Raw genomic sequence first — 24,843 nt, 5'->3', positions numbered from 1 at the left:
GTCTTACAGCAACCCTGTGTGCAGGTGTTATTCTTCTGTTTTACAGGTAAGTGGACAGGAACTGGAGAACGGATGCAAAGTGCCTCAGTGAGGGACAGATGGAAATAGGGCAGATGGTGAGAGCCTGGGAAGGAGACTGCAGGGAGTCCAGTCAGGAGAACAGGCAGCAGGGCCCTTTCCAGACCTGTGCAAATGAAAGCCCACATTCCTTTTTCTTCCCTTTTACAGAGACAGCTCAAGGAAGCATGATAAAATGAGGCCTAAGATAATATTTGGGGGGAAAGTTTATTTTTTTATGGTCTGTTTGCATTACACTGTCGGGCAAAGAGAGGCAGAGATAGACTTGTCCCAAATGACAGGGTTGGAGAAGCACAAATCCAGCATCAATGGTTGGAAATACAAGTGTTTGGTTTCATTTAGACTTTTCAAAAAACATTTCTTCTTTCCTTTTCCTGAGGCAGTCCAAGGGAAGGGGATACAGAGCTGGAAGGAGACAGGGAGGGAGGGGTAGGTGAGCCGGGGCTAGCAAGGGGGCTTGACTGGAAGAAATTGCTCCCCTCTGATTGTCGTCAGTGACCCAGGAGGTTGTCAGTCCTGACCGCCAGCTGTTGGCTGGAGTCATCATTTGGTCCCAGCGATGGTTGCTAACCGAGGGCAGGCAAGCCAGAGTTTCAGCACTTGCCCAAAAGCGAACTTTTGTTTTGAAAAGCTGGGCTAAAATGAACACATAATCATAGCATCCAGAAAAGCAATTTGACTTCTGTGCTCCCCCATGGGCCTCTCGGCAACAGCTCACCTCCCCACCTCACCTCCCCACCATGGTGGCCTTTGGCTGCCCCAAGGTGGAGTCACATCTGTAGACACAGAGGAGCGTAGGGTTATGAGTGGTCAGACAGCCTGGGTTTCCAGGTTTAAATCCCAGTTCTGGCACCAGCTGGATCAGCATGGGCAAATTCCTTATGTCTGTTTCCTCATCTGTAAAACAGGAAAATGATAATGCTTGCTAGGCCTTTGAGAGGATTAAATGAAAAAGTGCTTAGCACAGTTCCTAGTGTAATGTTCAGTGTTTAGTAAATACTGGTGGTGGTTATTATTTTTAGAGCTCTCTCTCTACCTTTTTCCTCCCATTACATACCATTCCCCAGCAGTCCCACTGAAAAGGTCCAAATAGATAAATCACCCCAAAGCATAAAAACACGTGTTCTCCTGCAGGTTATTTTGCACATGTCCATCCAGAGCCCCCCCATCCCAGGCAGTTTCCTAATAGCTCTGTGGGTACATCCTCACCCTCATCAATACACCCTGTTCATACTGCACCACCTGCCTGGCTTGCCCACTTCCTACATCTCCATCCACCCAAATCGAGTTCAAGGGCCACCTTGACAGCATGCTTTCTGTCTCAAGGAAACCAAGCCAAATTCACATAAGAAGAAAGGAAATGTATGGACAACACAGATGAAAAGTCTGACCTCAGGCATGGCTGGATTCAGGGTCCCAAATGCAGTCCCAAGGTTCTGGTTCTAGCTCTTGGCCTGGCTGCCTCTGTGTTGGTTCTACACTTAGGTGAGTTCTACACTCCTGGAGGCAAAGAGGCCAGATGTAGGATGAACTCAAGGTTCAACCCCAGTGAGGAAGAGAATTTGCCCCAGCAGGCATCTCCCTTGACCCCGAGTAGATCACAAGTCCATCCCTGGACCAATTTCTGTGGTTGGGTGGGGGGTGGTGGTGGTGGCTAGACAGACCTGGTGCTCTGATTGACCATCCCTAAGTCATAGGCTCACTCCTGGAGCTGGGGATGTCAACCTCACCTGTAGTTCATGGGCTGAGGAGGGGCAAAAAGGTGCTTCCCAGAAGGAAATCAGGTAGTTTCCAAAAGTAGGGAGAATGGACACAGGGGAGCCAAACCTAGCAAATGTCCACTATTCACACACAAACTTCTTCCCAAACTCATCTCCCCAAACTACAGCCAATTCTCTTCTCTGGACCCCAGACCTACTTCTTCATGATGCCACTCATTTTGGCAATGTCTTTCATGTATTTGTTTGTTTCATTAGAAAAATTGTAGGTTTACATAAAAATCATGCAGGAAATATAGAGTTCCAATATTCCCCATCCCCACCCCACCCACACAGACAGTTTTCCCTATTATTAGAACTTTGCATTAGTGTGGTATCTTGGCTACAATTGCTGAAATAATATTATTATAATTACATTATTAACTGTAGTCCATAGGGTTTGCATTAGGGTTCATTGTATTATATATTTCCTTGTTTTTCTTTTCTTTTTTTTTTTTTTTTTAACTTTCCCTTCTTTTTTAAATCAACTGTATAAAAAAAAGTTAAAAAGAAAACAAACATACAATAAAAGAACATTTCAAAGAGACCATAACAAGGTGTATTATATATTTCTATAGATTTTTTTTTAAATTATTCTAATAACATATATACAACCAAAATTTCCCCTTTTAACCACACTCAAATATATAATTCAGATACATTCACAATGTTGTTACCATCACCAGCATCCATTACCAAAACTTTTCCATCATCCCAAGTAGAAATTCTGTACCAATTAAGCATTAACTCCCATTCCCTACCTCCATCCCAGCCCCTGGTAACTTGTATTCTAATTTCTGACTCCATGAATTTGCTTATTATAATTTTTTCATGTTTGTGAAGTTGTACAATATTTGTTCTTTTGTGTCTTTTTCACTCAACATGATGAATTCAAGTTTCATCCATGTTGTCACACGTATCAGAATTTCATTACTTTTTATGTCTGAATAATATTCCGTTGAATATTACAGCATTTTGCTGATCCATTCATCTTTTGATGGAGACTTGGGTTACTTCCATCTTTTGGCAACTGTGAAAATTGTCTCTAGGAGCATTGGTGTGCAAATACCTGTTTGAATAACTGCTTTCAATTCTTTGGGGTACCTAACTTGAAGTGGGATTGCCAGGTTATAGGGTAATTGTATGCTTAACTTTCTGAGGACCCAGCAAACTGTCTTCCACAAACGCTGCACCATTTAACATTCCCAACAACAATGAATGAGTGTTCCTATTTCTCTACATTCTCTCCAACACTTGTAATTTTCCATTTTTGTAATAATAATAGCCATTCTAGTGGGTATAAAATGATATCTTATTGTGGTTTTGATATGCATTTCCCTATTGGCTAATGATGTTGAGCATCTTTTCATGTGCTTATTGTCCATTTGCATATCTTCTTTGGAGAAATGTCTATTGAAGATTTTTTCCATTTTTAAATTGGGTTGTCTTTTTGTTGTTGAGTTGTAGGATACTTTATTATTCTGAACATTTACCCCGTATTAGATATGTGATTTCCAAATATTTTCTCCCATTGTGTAGATTGTCTTTTTACTTTCATGATGCAGTCCTTTGATGCACAAAAGTTTTAAATTTTGATGAACTCCCATTTATCTATTTTTTTTCTTTTGTTGTTCATTCTTTTGGTGTAAAGTCTAAGAAACCAGTGTAACACACGATCCTGAAGATGCTTCCCTAATCTTTCTTCTAGGAATTTTATAGTTTTGGTTCTTTTATTTAGGTCTTTGATCCATTTCAAGTAAATTTCTGTATACAGTGTGAGGTAAGGGTCCACCTTCATTCTTTTGCATATGGACATCCAGTTTTCCTAGCATGATTTGTTGAACAGATTATTATTTTAGTTTCCTGGACTCCTCAAGCAAATACCGTGAAATGGGTTGGTTAAACAATGGGAATTTAATGGCTCACAGTTTTGAAGTTCAGAAAAAAATCCAAATCAAAGCATCATCAAGGCAATACTTCCTCCCCCAAAATTGTGGTGCTCTGGGGTTGGCTGCCAGTGGTGATCCTCAGTCCTTAGCTTGTCACATGGCAAGGCACATGGTGGTGTCTCCTGGTCTCTCCCTTCTCTTCCGGGTTTCTCTCTGTCCAAATTTCATTCTCTTACAAAGGGCTCCAGTAATAGGACTAAGACCCTTTCTGACTGAGGTGGGTCACACCTTAACTGAAGCAACCTCATCAGAAGGTCCTACTTAAAATGGGTTCACACCCACAGGAATGGATTAGGTTTAAGAACATGTTTTTCTGGGGTACATACAGCTCCAAACTATCACAAGTATTCTTTCCCCATCGCGTGGACTTGGCACCCTTGTAAAAAAAAAATCAGTTGGCCATAGATGTGAGAGTTGATTTCTGAACTCTTAACTCAATTCCATTTGTCTATATGTGTTTTTGTGCCAGTACCATGCTATTTTATTTACTATAGCTATGTGATAAGTTTTAAAATTGGGAAGTGTGAGTCCTCGAATTTTGTTCCTCTTTTGCCAGATGTTTTTGGCTATTCAGGCCCCTTACCCTTCCATATGAATTTGATGATTGGCTTTTCCATTTCTGCAAAGAAAGCTGTTGGAATTTTGATTGGGATTGTGTTGAATCTGTAAATTTCTTTGGGTAGAATTGACATCTTAACAATATTTAGTCTTCCTATCTTTGAACACAGAATGTTCTTCCATCTATTTAGGTCTTTGATTTCTTTTAGCGAAGGTCTGCAGTTTTCCCGTGTATAAATCCTTTACATCCTTGGTTAAATTTATTCCTAGGTATTTGATTCTTTTAGTTGTTACTGGCCATGTCTTTTGTTAGCATTCTTTTGTTGGGAGTCTTGCCATATCATCTACTCCGTGAACTCCTTTTAGGCAAGAACTGTTCCTGTGTCCTTCATTTGGCAATGAATGATGTTCTGCCTTCTTGTATTGCACTATTGTCTCTCTTTGAACTTCCCATATATGTGTCTTATCTTTTTTTTTTTTTAATTATCCTAACAGCATTAAGAATCAGTATGTATATATAATTTCTATATACTGGATATTGTTATATATGCCAAATGGCTACTTGGCTTTATAACCTTCATGGCTTTATATTAAAGTCTTAACATTTTAATTGATTAAGGCCCCAAATGAAACATTTTATTTCTGCTACTCTTTTTATATATGGTTTATGAATCAAATGGTTATTTTTGCAAATCACTATAATTCTTAGAAGGAAACACACTCTTGCAGAACAAGAACCCTGCCAATCAGTCACAGAGCTGGTCCACCGCATGTCAATTCAAGAACAAATTAAGGAATATGATATATTTGCAAAAATAGTTTTGTTTTGTTTTGTTTTTTACAAGACTGTAAACTCCTTCTGGGCAGGGAGCAGGTCACATACTTCTTGGCCTAATTTCTAATGTGTAATATATGTTGCCGATTGATCAAGAATTGAACAATGCTTCTCTTATATCTCCCCTTGGTTGAATGCCTAGTAGTTGCTAAATAATATTCTTGGAACTATAGAATTTAGAGGCAGCACTGGATTTGGACATCAGTGCAAATCTAATGCAGCTCCCTTATTTTATAGGGGTTGGAACAGAGTCCCAGAGTGATGAAGTGACTACCTAAGCAACTTAGAAAGAATACACTCCAAGATCCTTTGTATTTGTTGATTGACTAACTGATTGTGTTCAGCGACCTTTCCACCGAACCTCTCTGCTAAAGTTGATGGAAGAAAAGACACCACCCTTACCCAAAAGGGTGTATCTACTGGTGCCAGTTAGGGTCCTCAGTCTTGTGGATTTGGGGGTAGTTTGGGTCAAAGAATGCCCTCCAATTCCTCCAACCACACATAGACTCAAGTGTGGACCTCATATTCCAACAGTAGAAGGACTCTTTGCATCCTCTTCCAAGCATCGGCAGGGGCCGGACCAGCGGAGCCCACCAGACCGTGTCTTCAGTCCAGGAGACAGGAAAGCAGCCCTTAAAGGAAATCAGATAAACAAACAAACAAAAGTACTATCTGACCCTTCACTCTTCAGGGAACAGAGATTAAGGCGGGGCAAGTCCTTAACAGGTGAATGAAATAAATCCACAAAAATAAGAGAAATACCAAAATGGTGTTAAACCAGTTCGGGCACTTCACGCAAAGCCTTTGAGAGACCTACAATGATTACTTTGTCCCAGGCCCAGGACTCCTCCCTGGGACCTGGTCAGAGCTTGGACCCAGTGCAACGCAGCCCTGGAAGAAGCCTGCTGCGAAGTCCAGCTGAACCTACTCCCCAAGCCAAAGAGGCCCCAAGGATTCCACCGGGCCCTCAGCCCAGCAGACCCCACTACAGGGGAGGAGGGGTGGGGCCACAGAGACTCTCTGGTTCTCTTCAATCCTCTTTACCAGATGTAAGGGGGCTCCTTGGGAGCCAGACCCAGGGCAGGGACTGGGCAATTTGGTCAACACAGCCCCCTGCCCGAAATCTCCAGCAGATCTGTGCCACCCCCAACCTTTCATCCTTTTCTTCCATTGCGGGTCCTTTGAGAAAGACAATGGGGGGGGGAGGGCACAGCTTCATTTTCCTGGAGAAAGAATGAAAATGTAGAGCAGTTGAAAGGGCCTGGATGCAATCCTTATTTTGCCATTTTTCAGCTGTGTGTCTCCAGGTGCCCTCATCAGTCCTGGCTGCACCTGTCTTGGGAGGTTGCAGAGCCAGACAAGATCCCTCCCTGCTCTAAGGTTAGTGACGGTTGATTCTGATGGCAACTCAATACCCACCAGGACAGTTCAGGCCAAATCCCTGCTCTGGCTTGTGCAATGGAGCAGTCCACTCAATGGGGAAAAAATGACAGAGGTGAAAGGCACAACTCTGGAACTAAACTGCCACCTCCCAGCTCTGCCACCTTTCCATGTCTCGGTTTTCCCATCTGTAAAATAGAGCTATTTCTTATTTCATAGGGTTGTTATGAGGGTTAAATGAGACAATTTAGACATGGATTCTCAGAACGGTGCCTGGCACTTGGTAGGTGCTGTATGAGCGTTGGCTGTCATTATCAGTTTTCAGGAGCCCAAAAAGTTCAAACCATCATCTGAACTAACAAAAAGCCCAAGTTGCTCCTCCCACGGACTTCATCTCCAGGAAGGTGAGCCCCCCACAGACCTGGAGACAGGGAGAGCTGAGCTTGGCTGTTCTCTCCCTCACTCTGAAGGTGAGAACTGGCTCTGCGACCTGGAGGTGAGAGGCCTGTCCCCACCTGCCGGCTCCAGGGTGCTGTTCCCACTGACTGGCCGTGCCCTGTGTTAGTACAGTGTGGCCCTGCAGGCCGGACGCGGCCTCCTTTCCCAGTGGCTCGTGCCAGACGGCTTGGTTACGTGGGGTGCATTCCAGGCCTTCTTGCTATTATCAGCTTCTCGATTTCAGCTGCTGGATCAGGGACAGGCTCCTCCCTTCCTCTCTCTGCCCCGGGTATTTGTTTTCGCAGCAGCCTAGCTGCAGAGGTGAGCCGGCTGCTGCCCTAGTAAAGCCTTCTCCCAGCATGCCCTGCTCAGACCCTCCCGGGACCATCCCTGCATCTCCTGAGTGGGATTTCAACTTTTGCTTGCCAGTCCCAGTGCAAAATGAATCTGTTCTGGGTGGGGGTTGGGAGACTGAGGAAGGTCCGTGCATAGGCATTTCAAGGTCTCTGAAGAGAACACCTTTTCTACAACTTTTAACACTCAAGGAAAGATAAAAGAGGAGGAGAAGAAAATGACAGAGAAGGAAAACGCAAAGATTTACACTCTTTACAAAATTCACCACCTCACATTTATGGCCAACGGATTTTTGACAAGAGCATCAAGTCCACTCAATGGGAAAAGAATATTCTGTTCAATAAATAGTGCTGGGAAAAGAGGATGTCCAGATGCAAAAGAATGAAGGCAGCCCCTACTTCACACCTTATACATAAATCAACTCAAGATGAATCAAAGATGTAAATATAAGAACCATACTATAAAACCCCTGGAAAGAGACATAGGGAAGCATCTTCAGGAACTTTTTTGGGCAATGGTTTCTTAAACTGCACCCAAAGCACAAGCAACAAAAGAAAAGAAGAAGATGAATGTGATCTCATCAATATTAAAAACTTTTGTGCATCAAAGGTCTTTATCACGAAAGTAAAAAGACAACCAAAGAATAGGAGAAAATATTTCAAAATGACATATCTAATAAGGGGTTCATGTTCAGAATATATAAAGTAATCCTACAATTCAACAACAAAAAGACAAACAACCCAATTTAAAATTGGGAAAGGACTTAAATAGAGAAAAAGAAGATAACCAAATGGCTGGTAAGCATATAAAAGAGGCTCAACATCATTAGCCATTAGGGAAATGCAAATCTAACCACAATAAGATAGACCATTTCATACCCACTAGAATGGTTATTATTACAAAAATGGAAAATTACAAGTGTTGGAGAGGATGTGGAGAAATAGGAACACTCATTCAGTGTTGGTGGGAATGGAAAATGGTGCAGCTGCTGTGGAAGGCAGTTCCCCAGAAGGTTAAGTATAGAATTATCATATAACTTGGCAATCCCACGTCTAGTTATATACCCCAAAGAATTGAAAGCAGTTACTCAAACAGATATTTGCGCACTGATGTTCATAGCAGCGTTATTTGCAATTGCCGAAAGATTGTAGCAATCCAAGTGTCCATCAACTGACGAATGGATAAACATGATGTTGTATATACATATAATGGAATATTGATCAGAAATTCTGATGCATGCGACAGCATGTAATGAACCTTGAAGACATCACATTGAGTGAAATAAACAAACAGGACTTTTTCTATGTAACTAGAAGAGTTGATTTTTCTATAGAAAAATGAACAGGCAAGTAAAGCCATGAAATTGGGAAAGAAGAGGAATGAAAAAGGTTTGGAGTGAGAATCAAGAAACCAGGGTGCTAGGCTCACCTCTGCCCTAACAAAATAAAGGATCATTTATCATTTCTATTGTGGCTTCAGTTTCCTCTTCAGGAAAGTGAGATGCCAGGCTAGAGAGTCTCTAACCTTCCTTTCAGCTCTAGAATTTTCTCACTGATCCACTTTTAATACTATTAGTTCAGAAACTCCAGACTTGGTTGGAGCCATGTCCACTCTAAACAAGGCCAGGCAGCTTGGCTTGGCAAGTCACCTAAGAGTGTTTGGCTATGCAGGTGAGCTTCTAGGGCACCAGGAGGCTGTTTGCCAAAAAGTGCTCCTATTATTATCCCCATTCTGCCTGTGATATTGCTCCCTGAAGTTTGTTTGATTTAATCCAGCCTTTCCCTCCCTTATCTGTCCACTGAAGAAGTGACCAATCTCTTTGGGTCTTGGTGCAGCTCCTCGCAGAGCCTAAGGAGCCAGTGTGAATAAGAAAGGAGAGAAGAAAGGGAGCACAGAGATCCCACAGGGGAGGATGAGCTACCCAGAGCAAAGAAGAGAGAACATGGAGACCCAGCAAGCAACTGCAGATATCTTAGCCTCAGAGAGTCAATTCTGAGAGGATCGCCCTCATTTAGCCCGATATAGAGAAGCCTACACCCAAACAGAGAACACAGAAGAAGGTTTAAAACCTATATCCAGTGTAAGAGGGAAGTAAATGAATCAATATCTTCATCTCTGAAAAAGTGCATTATCGACTGAGCTGAGTATTTGTCACTTTTTGAGCAGAGCAGAATAACTTGCACAAGAAGAAAAGGGAAATCTTTTCTTCTTTCATCTTCCCTGCCAGGAAGAATTTTCTGGAAAAAGGAAGCTCTGAAAGGGTTCCTTGAAGGAACTAGAAGATGCTTAGCAAAGCTCGTTAGGATGCATTTTCCCTAAAATCCAGAGAAGGCACCAGAGAGGGAGATGGGGGTAGAGCCCGAGAGGAAGGGACAGAGGAGCTGAGGGAAAGACCCTGGTCCAGGACGGCCAAGCATGATGAAATGTTCTGTGAATGGGCTGACGTGAAGAGGTCCCTGCCTGGGACTTTGGGAGGTAATGCTCCAGGGAACTGGTATCGTTCCCTCTGATGTTATTGCAGAGCATCTGGGGAACAAATGAGTCTGACCACTTCTGAGTGTTCTCCACCTAACCTCAGAAATGTAAAACATGCTTGAGTTCAAGTCAACTCAAGTAACCACTAAACTCCTACCCTAAGTCCAGCCTCATGCTAACGGCTGTGGTGAACAGAGGAGAAGCCAGAGTAGAGTCTTTGCTGTTAGTGAGTTTATAGCTGGAGAGACCAGAATTCCACATGGGAAAGTTGTATAATTCATATAATTTACCTAGGTCCAGAATTAAAATGTAAAAATGGGTGGAACAGTGGGTGGGGTAGGAGTTCCGAGGGGACAGAGTAAGGACAGCAGGCTGGGTGGCAAGGAAGGACTGTATAGAGTGGGACTTGACATCACATGCATCTGAGAACAAGGCCCCTCCTCCCTCTACCCGACCCCCACCTCCCGAAGGTGGAGGACCAGGCCAGAGGCCTGGGAGTGGCAGAAGCAGCTTCTCTTCTGGAAGCCTAGAGGTGAGGCTCTAAGTGAGAACTTTCTCCTGCCCCATCTTTTTCAATGCTGCTTATTGGAAAAGGGCACAGATTTTCCTTTTACAACAGCCAAAATGGAGAAAATAAATCAAGGAAGAAGTGACCAGGATAGACCTGGAAATCAAGTTAAAATACCTAGGCTGGGTGAAGACAGCATGGGATGGTTTTTCCTCAAAGTGGCTGCTCAGCTTAGAGTGACTGTAGAATCGACTGTGCTAATGGATCTGGGGACATCTTCTCCCCCCGCACCACCCACCCCCTTCCCATCTCATTTACTCCTGAAGCCTTTTGCAGATGGTGCCTCTGTTTCCAGAACAGTCTGGAGCAGTGATTAAAAGACCAAATTCCGGGAACCATTCTTTTCTTCTTCTGGCCCTTGGCAAATGCTTAAGCTACACTAAGATACTGTGAATCATTTAAAAGTGACAACCAAGATGTTGGAGAAAAATTAAGAATTCCATTAGACCAGTCCTCGAGACAGCTGTTGTTTGTGCGGAAGGCAGGATTCTGTGAACTCTGTTTTTGGAAACTCTTCATCCCTGCAGGTGCTCCTACCTCTCTCTTGCTCTCTGGTTCCTGGGCTTCCCTCTTTCCTTTCCCCATTCCCATGGACAAGAATCACTTGCATTACTACCAACTTTCTACATCTGACAGAGCTGTAATATGGCCTAGCAAAAAGAAATATTGGAAGGCTCAGACCTTTATAGAATCAGATAACCCTGAAGAGCCCTCTATACAGGACCCAACATTCCACTGCAAAGGCACCCTGTAATCTTTTACCCATTTCACTCCTTCATACATTTTCCTGACACTTGAGAAGGTCTCCCATAATGGAGAGGGGAAGGACAAATGAGAGAGAATATAATAGATACGAAGGACAAATAACAGATATCATACTTACAGATTATAGGCAATTTGAAGAAGAGCCTAGAGCAATTTTCAAAGTACTATACTAAAAAAAAAGTTTGGAAACTGAAAGGTCTCCTGCCTTCCAAACCCAAACAATAAAGAGACTGGTAAGTATTACACAGGGCTATTCATTATGTTTTTAAATTCTTAATGCCAGTATTTAGGGGAAATATGGATTTAAATATGTTTACTTATAAATTTTATAATTGATAAAGAAACAAGCTGCAGTTTGTGTGTCTGTGTGTATGTGTGTGCGAGAGAGAGCAAGAGAAAAAAGAAAGGGAGAAAGAGAGAAAGCACACATGCAAGAGTGAGGAGCTCATGTCTGTCCCCTTTACTGGATGGGAGGCTGCTTCTAAAGAACCTGTCTTTTGTCCCCATTGTCATGTTCAGTCCTTTTCACACATTCACATTCTCCTTGCCCATCAGGCCCTTCTTCTGGTTTCACCTGCCTCCAGATCCAGCCCACATACATTCGGAAGGGCAGGCTGGGAGGAGAGGAGCGGGGGCGCTGGATTGTTGGATCCCTCAAAGGGGGTGGTTGAGGAGCCCAGGCTGCACCCCGCCTACCCCCTCATTCACTGCACAGCTCACCTTTCCCCCAAGCACGTCCTGGGAAAGCACTCTGGAGAGAGAGAGAAGGAGGACCGAAGTGAAAGGGGAGCCCAGAGTCTGCTGGCCTTGTTCCTAGTCTAAAATAGCCCCAGGATATTTGCCCTTATAGAACTGATGCTTTAAAGGGCATGATGCTTTAAAGGGCATGAAATATTCCTTTAAAACCAGTTTCAGTAGATAGATCTACCTATATAAATAGCAAGGTCATCCTAAAGAAAGCAAAGCCTTCAGGAAAGGCAATCCAGGAAGGCCACCTGGAGGAAGTGAGATATTTAAACTAGTTTTCTAAAGGGGATTTGGGTCTCATGGAGGGACTGAGCAACAATTACCATGCTTTTATTGCCTCCTGGGTTGTTCTGTCTGTGGTGAGGAACCGTAACATTGAAAATGCCAGAGATCAGCTGGAGCCAGATAAGGTGAAATTTGGGGGGAGGGGAGGTAAGGGGGGTGGTGCGGGAGGACAGAAAAAAAATCCTATCTCAAATCCCATAACACTGCTCCACTTCATTTCATGAACGGGGCTTATAAATGACGACATTATATGCTGAAACATGATCCCCTGGGAAAAGCATATCAGCTGTCTCAGTAATTACAGATCTGCTCCCTGCCTGCCTCCAACAGCTTTCTACGTGAGCGTGGAGATCTGACCAGCAGGAGCACCTTCCACCGAGCTGGGTGATGTTTTAGCTGTAGGAAGCACGGCCCTGTATAGCACTGAGCCTTGTTGCACGGCCCTGACCCAGGGCCTTGGCCAATGGCTCCACAGGGGCTGGGCCCAGCCAAGGCTCAGTGACAGGGGCAAGGGGAGGGAGCCAGGCTCATCGCTCAGCCTTCCCGTCTTTGGGTGAGAAGGGCACAGAGGCAGTTAACCCAGTTCTGACCCAGTTTGGCCCACTCCCTTCCAGGCGTTCTTGGCAGCAGCCTAACCAAGCTGCTTGCTTTTGCCTCACACTTGCTGCCGCTGTGTCCTGCCCAAGCCTCTGCCCTCCCCTGAAATGCCCTTTGTTGGCCTTTCTCATGTCTACGTTCTGCCATTCCTTCAAACCCTACCTCTAAGGCCCCCCTTCCATAAAGGCCTCTTTGATTCCTCAGCAACCCACTCAACCCTGACGCTGAAGATGGTCTATTGCCCTCTGAGCTGCAGCCCCTGAGCCCTCTATCTGCCATTCTCTCGTGGAACGGATTCCTCTGTACCTTGCATTATGGTTATGATCATCTTCTATCTCCTCCCAGTCTGGGACAAGGATTTTCAGCCCCTCTGGGGTTCAGCTCTGCAAACAAGAGCTGAGCAACAGGCCCTGGGCAGGACACTGGGATCTGTTGACAAGGGAGGGGGCCGTGGTCCTGCAGCCAGGGGCTCACGTCCCTCGAACAGCCCCACCAAGGTGGCCCAGCTGGAGGTGGCCGAGCACAGCCCTCCACGGCCGAGCTCAAAGCTCTTGCCTACAACTGTAGCACAAGGTGTGGCTTAGTACCAGACGGTTGGACAATGATTTATCTTTAGCCAAATGCAGACCACCCTGCGAGGGTGATGGTCCAGGGGACAGGCTGGAAGGAGGTCCAGTAAATACTGCTCAGAGCTCATCACTGGGCATGGACTTCTGGGGACCTGTTAGCACACCCTCTGTCACATGTTATCTATCTGGAGGTTCCGGGAGAACTCAGGGAGCCAAGATTCCTATCAGCCCCAAGGGAGCACAGGGAGAACATTCAGTTCACAACCAGCAGGTGATTCTTAACTTTCCGAGAAGCTAATGGAAGTTCTGGATGCTCTCCCTGAAAGTTCACAAAGACATGTGCACATACTGTTTTGCACAGTTTCAGGGGATTCACTTGCTCTCAGAAGTCCATCCATGGAGCTCTGGATCAGTACCTTGATCCAAACAATGGGTCCTTTTCAGTAGTTGTTGTGGAATAATGGATGAAACCTCTATATTCTGGGATGGACATGGTCCTGGCATAGCAAAGATGATCAGTGCATGTTTGTCAAGGGAACGGATGACCTTGATTTGACCAGACCAAGATACCGACCTGTGTTCACTGACTGCTGACTATTCCTGGTGCTGATAGAGCCAGCACGAGCCCTTAGTCGGAGCCTGCTCAGTGCTCAGGTGAACAGGTAGCCCTCGACCTGGGGCATCTGGGGGGCTCGGGCAGCGCCTCGCCTCTCAAAGTATCATCCACCAACAATGTTCCTTTGGTCCCACAGTGCCGGAAATTCTACCATTAACCCAGCATCCCTTTGAAACAAGAGCTCAGAGTGACTGCGTTTATGTCCCGCTTCCTTCCCTCTAGGAGGATCCCGGGGAGTAAGGACAGATGCGTTGAGAAGACGAAGGGATGTGGTAAACCGGGTATAGAGCATCATGTCATAGCGACTTCCCAGCCGGGGCCCTGTCTCTCCCAAGGGCACATTCAGACTGGAGAACTGCAGAGACCCTTCCAATCTGACAATCCAGAAACACAAAAATATCCTGTAACATCTTTTGTAAGTTAATGAGTCCTGCCAGGAGCCCACAGCCCCCAGAAGGTTTGGATTTAGCTAAGCAGGAAAGGCCTTCCCAAAGGGAGGTGGGGGGACGAGGATGAACGTTTATTGGATACCTGCTGTGTGCAGGTGGTTTCCACATACTCATTTAATCCTCACAACATCGGAGCAGAAAGTATCATTTTCCTCATTCACGAGTGAGGAAACTGAGGAAATTTCCCCCGATTTACAAAGGTACTACAGAACCCAGATTCAAATTCAAAGTTGTCAGTTTTCAGAACCCACGATCTGCCCAATAAATAAGAGGGTGTACGATTAATCGAGGGTATACTGGTTTGTTTCATCACTGAACACAGAAAATTGAGCCTGTGGTGGCTTCAGCCTCCCGGACAATGTGGGGAGACTGAGGTTGCCCTGAATGAGATCAACTTTAAAAATTGGGGGATGTGCCAAAACCTCGCTATTTCCCACGGAACCAGTGCTGGTTTGCATCATAATAACGAGAGCTAATCACATTTCTTTTTCAACATACACAGACCATGGGACCCTTGTGAAATGTGAAGATGGGATTTTTCCTGATCGTCTAAGATCCAAATCTTCCAAAAGCCAGGCGATGTTCTGTGACGCACACGTACACAAGAATGCTAGGTGTACACTTGAGAATGGTGACCCCTGTGACTCCAAGCAAACGTGACCCCAGACTCAACCATCCACCCTCTTCCTGGTGGGAGAAAATCACCAATCTGAGAAAATATTCATTTACAACACATTCATTATTTCAATACATTATTTTTCTTTTTTGAAAGTATTTTATTTTGCCTCCTTGGCTTTCCCTGTTATTTCTGTGAAGAAGTATACACCCATAAATGTGATCATCATCATCATCATCATCACAACAGCTCACATCTGGAAATTCAATTTCTTCTAAAAAGCCCTTTCATTCAAAAGCCAAATCATGATTACGGACCACTGCCAGCTTTCTTAGGAGAGTCAGTGTTTAGGTAAAGAGAACTTTTTTCTTTTGTAATAAGCAACTTTTGGTATATTTATTAACTTTTGGTCCTGAATTTTTCCTCCTCTCTCTCTCATAGATAATTTTGTTTTTAACTAGACATTTTAAAATAAATCACTCTCTGCTGACCCCATCAGACAGAGGAATAAGAACCAGCCAGGTTATCTACATGCAACTAAATAATTTTGCCCAGCAACATTTTGCAAACTGATGACTTACAAAGTCTAGTTAAAGAGGTTTTCCAGACAGAAACCATTTGGATAACTTTAAAAAATACAAAGAACAAAAAAACAAAACCTCTTTCCTCTTAACACAGGGGTTCTGCAGCAAGTATGGCTGGCACCTCAAGCTGTCTTGCTGCTAATCAGCTATTATTATAGGGGTTCACACCAGAACAATGTTCCAAACCTCTCTATCTCAATTACATAGGCAGAATGGCATTTCAAAATCTCATTTTTAAAAGGCATTAGTCACCAGTATAACAAAACACATGCTCTTGTACCAATAAAATTTAATGTTCAAATAAAAAATGCTTGTTTACATGCATTTTTATATGCCTCTCTATATAAAAGAAACCATGTTTTCATCAGAGATTTTTCCTAGGTCAGTGCTCCTCCCATTTCGCTGTCTAATGGGAAACCAGCCCAGCTCTCTGTCATCGCCCCCGGAGAAAAAGCAGAAATCCAAGGGGGGAGCAGCAGATTCAGAAGTTATGACTTGGTGATTTGAAGCTAAACAGTAGCTCTGCCTCCCTTTTCCCCTGACTCAGTCTGGGTTAAGAACTATTTCTACAGGCAGGATAGTTGTTGGAACAAACTTTATCACTTCTCTTCCCTCAGACTCTTCAGGTGGGACATACTGCATGAGACACTACTCCTGTCTATACTAATAGCAGAAGAGACCCAGGCACACATGTCACGACAAGGGCAGTTTCTTTCCTTCTTTCTTTTTAACATTCCATTTTTATTCCCAAGTCCAGAGGATCAGTCAGTCAAAACAACTGCTTGTTAAATTTACTAACTTCTACTTCATCCAAAATAATTAAATCAAATCCTATGGGGTGGAGCCTTAGTTCACTTTACGCCCCTCTAGCTCTCTTGACATCTGTAGGCTAAAATTTCCCCTTTCAATCCAATTGAAATGTCCTAATTGAAGTTTATGGACTAGCAGTATTCAATTTTTGCCTGTGTTGCTAGCTTCAGTTCATTGCTTACATGCGGTCAGAATTCACATAGCGTTGTGTTGTAAATATAACATCGGGTCATTCATGGAATTGTCTTGTGTTTAGCAACCACAAAGAAGGGTCAAGGTTGGAGCTACTTGGAGTTTCTTGTAGGTAATATTTTTCTTTTTGGTTTTATAAGCTGCAATAAGTATTGTATTAAGTAATATTTATTCTATTAAGAGTTTAAATTTTTATTCAACATGTTAATGATGCAAAAGGCTTAATAATTAGATACCAAAGCCCGAACAGATAAAAAAGCCTTTTAAAAATTAAGTTTAATAGTAATAGGAAGTGATCATGGGGACGGAAAAAAACACATCCTGGGACTTCTTTTTCTTCCAAAGCCAGCACTGCTATTACGAATTCTTCCTTTCCCTCGCCTGAAAGCCTTGCACATTCTAGACAAACGGCTTCTCTGTCAGAGTTCAAAAAGAGAATGAAAAAACAAAACTTAGCTGACACCATTTTTTGCCCATGATGTCATTTTCTGTCTTCTGAGGCCCACGGGTCCGATTTTGATGTCGGGGTGCATAACTCCGTGGTGACAGGCCCAAATGTATTTGGAGAGGGAAATAACCTTTCAGCTCCGCGGCAGTCATTTTCCCTGTGAAGACAAATATAGCCGAGGCTGAAATCACTTAGTGTCAATCAAGGTAACCAGATCAGCTCGGCGTTAATAATGCATTTGGTCACGTGTCCCCCCCAGAGAGAAAAGAGTGAGATAGCCGAGCACTGGTTCCATGTGACACCCACCAGCGTCTATGTCAGGCCACCGTTCTTCCAGCCCAGCTGGGAAGCAACAGGGAAATTTAATCTGCCACCCGCTCTAATTGCTAAACTGAGAGAATGATCACTGTTGCCAGAAAGGGGCTTTCAGAGCACTGGGTCTAGGCCGGGTGGCTGGGATCCAAGCCATGCTTGGGGTTCATATCAGGGTGGACCCAGGTTTTGTGGGGCCTGAGTCTCACACCAGATAGGGTCTCTCTTTAAGGAAAGGAGTGCAAATTTGCAAATACAAAATTAGGAGCTCTTGCAAGTGAGAGTACCTGAAGTATAAGCTTCATTAGCATGGTGATAAATACACCTCTGGTTGTCATGGTAACCTAAAGAACATTAGCCTTCTGTCTGTGTCCTGGATTCTGGATTGACCGGCTTTGCGGCGATACGGCCTCTCTACTTTTATGTAATTGTTTGTACTTTTTCATGTTTCTTTACATGAAGAGGAACTATTCAATACTATCATGGGTCATGGGTCATGGGTCACACCATTCCCAGCCCCTCAGCCCACTCCAAATATAGGATTATTTCTGATGAGTACCAATCACCAGATGGTAGGCCTTGGTTGACCTCCAGGAAGTCAGCTTTACATAGTTAAGGATATGTCCCAAATATCCTGAGTTTCTCATAAGTAATCTGCATAAAGACCTTTGAAGAGGATGACCACAGACTCAGCCACCAGAGACAGAAATGATAGAACGACGGAGGCAGGGAAAGCCCTTACAGCAGGCAGTTTTCAGGCAAACCAAATGCTTCCTGACCTGCTGAAATATAGGCAACCAGAAGCATTATTACCGCAAATGAAAAAATCAAATAGAATCTAATCCCTACAATGCAATGTTGGTTCAATATTTTAAGATAATATTAAATTAATTGATTAAAAGAGAAAAATCATATGATGAGCTCAATAGAAGCCAATAAATCATTTCATGAAATTTAGCCCCTATTCCCAAAATCTCTTAGCAAGCTACGAATAGATAAAAGCAATCTTCTTTGCTTGATAAAGAATGTTAACCAGTAATCTGGAGCAAATATCATACTTCATTATGAAATAAAAGGAATATTCCTATTGATGTCAGAGACTAAGAAAAGGGTACCCACCACTATTATTCCACATTGACCTGGAAGTCCTAGCCAATTAAATGACAAGGAAGAGAAATAAGATATAAAAATTTGAAAGGAAGAAACAAAACTTCAGTATTTGCAGACACTATTATTGTGTGCCTAGAAATTCCAAGAGAACCATCTGAAATGAACTGTCACAATTAACAGAGTTCACTTAGGAGGCCAAGCATAAAATTAACATATGAAAGCTATAGATAGGCTTTATAGGATAATAACCATTAGAAAATGTCACAAGAAAAAGATCCTATTCACAAAAGCCACCAAGCTTCAAAATACCTAAGAATAAGCCTAATGAAAAATGTGCAAGATTTAAATGAAGAAAATGATAAAATTTTGCTAAAGGATAAAAGAAATCACCAGATCCATAAGCTCCGGAGAGGTGGCGGTGGGGTATGTTCATGTGCCGGTTGAGAAGACTTGGCTCTGAAAAGATGTTCATTCTCCCTAAATTAATCTATAAATTCAGTCAGATCACAAGCAAATTCCCAGTGGGATTTTCAAAGAACTTACACAACTGACTCTAAAATTCTTTTAAAACAGAAAATGGAAAAGTGTATCCAAGGCAATTTTGAAAAAGAAGCTCCAAAAGAGAGAACATGCTGTTCTACATTTCTGAAGGAATCCAGCAGAAGATGGGTTTGAAGACAAATAAAAAGGAACACCCAGCACATGAGCGTGTACAAATCACACGTCCCTGTAATAACATTAGAGGACAAGAGAGCGATACAAGCAGGAGAGCTTGGTGAGCACAGCTTACTGGGTTTTCCCTAATTTCATGAGGAGAGACAGGTTTGAGTGCTGCCATGCCATGCTCAGCCTGCCAGGGGAAACTGCCAGCTGATGGGAATCCTGAACAGGTGCCTTCTGGAGCCCTTATTTCTGCAGCCACAACACTCCGAAACTCCAAAATGGTTTTCAAAAACCATTTCCCACAAGCCACATTATCCAGGCCTATTATCAGTTTCAATACCTTCTGATACTGGTATAGTGTCATTTTGCTGACTAAACAGTTTAATGATGATAACCAGGCATTGCACATGGCTGGTTGCACTAAGACAGCATGACAGGCCACGTGCGATGCCTGGTTATTACTCATCCTCAAGCCCCTGCTCTGCTGTTTCAAAATTGCAAACAGAGATGTCATTTATCTACTGGGAGTAGCTCAGCAGGGTACACCTGGCCATTTTCTATCTCAATATTAAAACATAGTGTAAAGCTATGGGAAATAAACATTGTGACATTAGTGCAAGGATAGAAAAATAGCTGAATAGAACATAAAAGGGAGTCTAGAAACTGACCCATGAATACATGGGAATGTATTATGTGATAAAAGTGACACTTCAAGTCTATAGGAAAAGAATGGTATTGAACCAATTTATATCATTGCCTTTCCCTCTCCAAAAATATAAATTCCAGAAGGATTAAAACCCTAAATGAAATGCAAAAATATAAAACATTAGAAGAAAATATTAGAGAATATGACATAGGGAAGACCTAGGCAAAAAAAAAACAGCGAGGAAAAATGATTAAATTTCACTGTGTCATACTTGTACAATTCTGTCAGCAGAAGTCACCATAAACATATTTTAAAAAAACCCCAGCAGATTAGGAAAAGATGGTTGCTACATTGCTACATATATAACAAAGTATTTGTATTAAAGAACATGAAAGGAATTCCTACAAGAAAAAGACAAATAACCCAATAGGAAAAAAGGATGAAAGATATGAATTGGTAATTCATACAAGACAAACTACAAGCCACTGTTAAATATATGAAAAAGTCAGCTCACTGCTCACTAGTAATTCCAATAAATTAAGCAATAGTGAGATACCATTTTTACTTGTCACGTTGACAACACTTTTGTTTCTCTGAGAAAGCCTTTATTTTTCCTTCATTTTTGAAAGATATTTTTGCTGGGTATAAACTGGTTTGAGATTGTTCTTCCCCACTTCCTACAAAACTTTAAAGATGTCACTCTGTCATCTTCTGGCTTACATGCCTTCTGACAAGAAGTCTGCTATAATTCTTATTTTTGTTCCTCGATATAGGTATCCTTTATTATCCCACTGCCTTCAAGATTTTCTCTTTATCCTTGGTTTTCAACAGTATGAAAATGACAAGCCTAGGTTATTTTGCCTTGTTTTGTTTTTGCATCTAGTCTGCTTAGTGTTTTCTGAGTTTCTTAGATCCATGGTTTAATATTTGTAAATAACTGAAAAATTCTCAGCTGTTATTTCTTTAAATATTTCTTCTGCCCAGTTCTCTCTCTTCTCCTTCTGGGATTCTAACTTACACACATGCTAGAATATTTACCATTGTTCAGCATCTTTTTTGCATGTGTTTTTTTTTTTCCTTTACTTCACTCTTTTCTTTTTGTGCTTCAGTTTGAGTAATGACCTATCTTCAAGTTCACTGATTCTTTCCTTGGATGTGTCAAGTCTACTTATAAACCCATTAAAAGCTTTTTTCACCACTGTTATTGTATTATTCATTTCTAGCATTTCCATTTGATACTGTTTGTTTCAGTTTACTAAAGCTGTAAGAATGCAATATACCAGAAATGGGTTGGCTTTTTCAATGAGGATTTATTAAATTGCAAATTTACAGTTCTAAGGCCATGAAAATGTCCAAATTAAGGCATCAAGAGGTAGATACCTTCTCTGAGGAAAGGTCAATGGCATCTGGGGTTCCTCTGTCACATGGGAAGGCACATGGTAATGTCTGCTGGTCCTTCTCCTGGGTTCTGGTTTCAAAATACCTTTCTCCCAGAGTGTTTTCTTTCTTAGCTTCTCTGAGCTCTCTCTAAAATGTCTCTGTCTTTTATCCTCTCATAGAAGATTCCAGCAAGGGGATTAAGACCCACCTTGAAAGGGCAGGGTCATATCTCCATAGAAACAACCTAATCAAAAGGTCCCATCCACGATAAGTCTGCCCCCACAAGATTGGATTAAAAGAACATAGGCTTTTCTGGGGTGCATAATAGCTTCAAACCAGCACACTGTCTTATAGTTTCAATCTCTCTAATGAAATTACCCATCTGCTATTGCATGTAATCTACCTTTTCCATTAGAGCCCTTAACATATAAATCATAGTATTTTAAATTCCCTGTCTGATCATTCCAACATCTATGTTTTACCTGAGTTTGATTCTGTTGATTGTTCTGTCTTTTGACAGCATGTTTTTTCCTTGCTTTTTTGGTATGTTTCCTAACTCGAAAGACTGAAATCTTGCATATGATGATAGAAATTGAGGTAGTTTTTATGCTTAGAAATGAGCACAAGGCCTTTGGTATTTGGGGGTAGGGAGAGCCAATGCAGGCAATGAGTAAACTCTCTGTAATCTCAACAGTGATTTCTTCTCTCTTCCTTGTTAAAAACTCCAATATTGTTCAAGTACTGGGTGGCAATGTTTTTAGGGAAGATAGTTCCTGCCTCCAGCTTCAGAACATGAATCATAGTTGGTTTAAGCTAATCAAGGAAATCTGATTCCCTGTTGCCCAAGATTGGTTTAAGAGTAGGCATGTGTTCTGATTTGCTAATGCTGCTGTTATGCAAAATACCAGAAATGGATTGGCTTTATAAAGGGGGTTTATTTGGTTACACAGTTACAGTCTTAAGGGCATAAAGTGTCCAAGGTAATGCATCAACAATCGGGTACCTTCACTGGATGATGGCCAATGGCATCCGGAAGACCTTTGTCAGCTGGGAAGGCACATGGCTGATGTCTGCTCCAGAGTTCTGGTTTCAAAATTGCTTTCTCCCAGGAATTTCCTCTCTAGGCTGCAGCTCCTCTTCAAAATGTCACTCTCAGTTGCTCTTGGGACGTTTGTCCTCTCTTAGCTTCTCAGGAGCAAAAGTCTGCTTTCAAAGGCTGTTTCCAAAATGTCTCTGTAAGCTTCAGCTCCTCTCTCAGCTCCTGTGCATTCTTCAAAGTGTCCCTCTTGGCTGTAGCAAGCTTGCTCCTTCTGTCTGAGCTTATATAGTGCTCTAGTAAACTAATCAAGGCCCATGCTGAATGGGCATGGCCACACCTCCATGGAAATAATCTAATCAGAGTTATCATGTACATTTGGGTGGGGTGCATCTCCATGGAAACACTCAATCAAAGAACTACAATCCGGTCAATACTAATACGTCTGCCCACACGAGACTGCATCAAAGATAATGGCATTTGGGGGGACACAATACATTCAAACAGGCACAGCAAGTGACCCAGTTCCCACCAATGATATGCATCATGAAGACTGCTGGGAGGATACTAGGAAAGATTCTCCCACATGATCAAATAGAGGGATGTGGAAGAACCTCATACCCCCATGCCCTCCTACCCTTTCCACTTTGCTGCCATGTGAGGATATGATATTTGGAACTGTGGAAACCATACTGAGACCAAGAAGGGGAATCCAGGGCAATCCTGGAGAAGCTGACCCAAAGCTATGACATGATTAAGCTACTGAATGAATCAATCCTGGAATAACCAATCTCTGGATTTCATGTTCTATGAGAAACTGAATAATCTCTATTAATGATCTTGTTTCTTGCAGGTTAAGTTATCCCAAAGAATGCAGTGCTTAAAAAGCATCCATTGTTGGAATGAATAAAAGACTCAGGGCTAGGGCTCTGCTTACCTCCAACAGCTTCCTTACCACTTCTGCCCAACTCCTCTTCTGATTTTTCTTCTCTTCCAGTGTTCCATGACTTACACATGCTGTTCACTGCCTGAATCAGTCTTCCCCAACATCTTTGCCTGGCTAATTTCTGCCTATACTTGAAGTCTCTTACAGGACATCACTTTTTTCCAGGAAGCATTCAAATGGCTCATATACTTTCCTATGGCAACCAGTACCCTCACCTAAATAGCACTTGTCACTCTGAGTGGTTATTGCCCCTCACTAGACTGTGAGCTCTCAAGGGCAGGGACCATATCAATCTTATATAGAGAGTTCACTGCAGCGTTCCTGCACAGAGCCCAGGGACTCACACATAGCCCACAATAAGTATTTGTTGAATAAAAATCTCCCCATAGGTAGCACATATGAAATGCAAATAAAAATATGTCAGAGTATGCTAAGTATCAAATAATTCCCAATAAAGCTCAGGAGATTTGATAGAATAACTGAAGAATGTTTCCAAGAAGAGGTGGGAGTGAACTGGACCTTGCAGGAATTGGACCAGAGGAAGGAGGACATTTCTGGCAGAAAGAAAAGCCAGATGTCAAAACGGGAATGGGAGCAAATAAGGCAGCAAGGGTGGTCCAAGGCTTCAGGTTAGATGAGGGCCAGAGATGAAGTTGGTCCAGACTGTGGAGAGTCTTAGGGTCAGGCCAAAGAGTTTGGGCTTCATTCCATAAGCAAAAGGGAACTTCTCAATGTTTCTGAGTGGTGCAGGTGCATAAGAAGAGCTGAGCTTCTGCCTATTAAACCTGGAGGCAGTGTGGGGTGAACTGAAGCAGGTGGGATGGAGCCAGGAGATCGCCATTGTTACATTCCAAGTGTGAGGAGATGGTGGTAGTTGCTTGAGTAATGATCTCTCTATCATTTTGAGTGTATGATTGTGGAATAAAAACTGTGGTTAGTACATAAAACAAATACAAAGGTGATATTTAAAAGATCCTTAGAGAGAGCAAGTCAGGGAAGATTATTCACCACTGTTACTCTACAGACAGTAGATCAAGACGCAGGAAAAGAAGGAAGGAAGTCCCAGGCAACTCCTTAATCAACAAGAACAAGCCCTTTAGAAGTCATCTGTTTCTGCTAGGGCTGTGAAGTGAAACCTGGTTCCTTTTTAGCAAATTCCAATGTCTTTCCTAGTTTGTAGTGTTTCAACCACAAGACAATTTTCCGGCTGTCACAAAAAGCTGGAACTTTTCTTCAAACTACAAAGTTAGGGTCAAAACAATACCAAGGTGGGTATGTGTGCTTTAATCCAGAAATGCCTTTTAAGAAGGGTTGGTAGAAAGATACTCAAGTAATCATCCCACAGCTCTTTAATTATAGTAACAGTGTGAAAATTCCTGACACCTTTCATGTGAAGTGATCAAAAGCAATTTTATCGCACTCATAGTTTTATTTTTATGTACAAAAATCTCTTCAGATTTCAGTAAAGAGGTGAGATTTATTATGTATTTGCATCAAGGCTGCCAACTCGTATACCTGACAGCAAGTCATATTTTGAAAAAAAAAAAAAAAAGAAGAAAAAAAAAAGGAAATGAAGCTTTAAAATTTGTCTGTTATAAAGTTTGCAGCCCTGTCGGTGTGTTTTAGCATTCCTGCCAAATTTGCCCAGAAAGAAGGTGCCTTGAACTTTTCCGACCCTAT

General features: G+C 42.5%; 1 long non-coding RNA gene across 1 annotated transcript in view; it reads right to left on the bottom strand.

The window, feature by feature from the left end:
- Positions 1–266: 266 nt before the first annotated feature.
- The window catches only part of LOC119512612, a 44,168-nt gene continuing 19,591 nt past the window's right edge, over positions 267–24,843 (bottom strand). The window contains exons 2-3 of the long non-coding RNA XR_005212415.1: positions 17,086–17,227; positions 267–975 (exon numbers count right to left, since the gene is read on the bottom strand). This is a non-coding gene — a long non-coding RNA (uncharacterized LOC119512612). The remainder of the gene's footprint in view (positions 976–17,085; positions 17,228–24,843) is intronic.

This window comes from Choloepus didactylus, chromosome 17 (assembly GCF_015220235.1).
Source record: "Choloepus didactylus isolate mChoDid1 chromosome 17, mChoDid1.pri, whole genome shotgun sequence".
NCBI lineage: Eukaryota > Metazoa > Chordata > Mammalia > Pilosa > Megalonychidae > Choloepus > Choloepus didactylus.
This window is presented reverse-complemented; position numbering and strand designations above follow the sequence as displayed.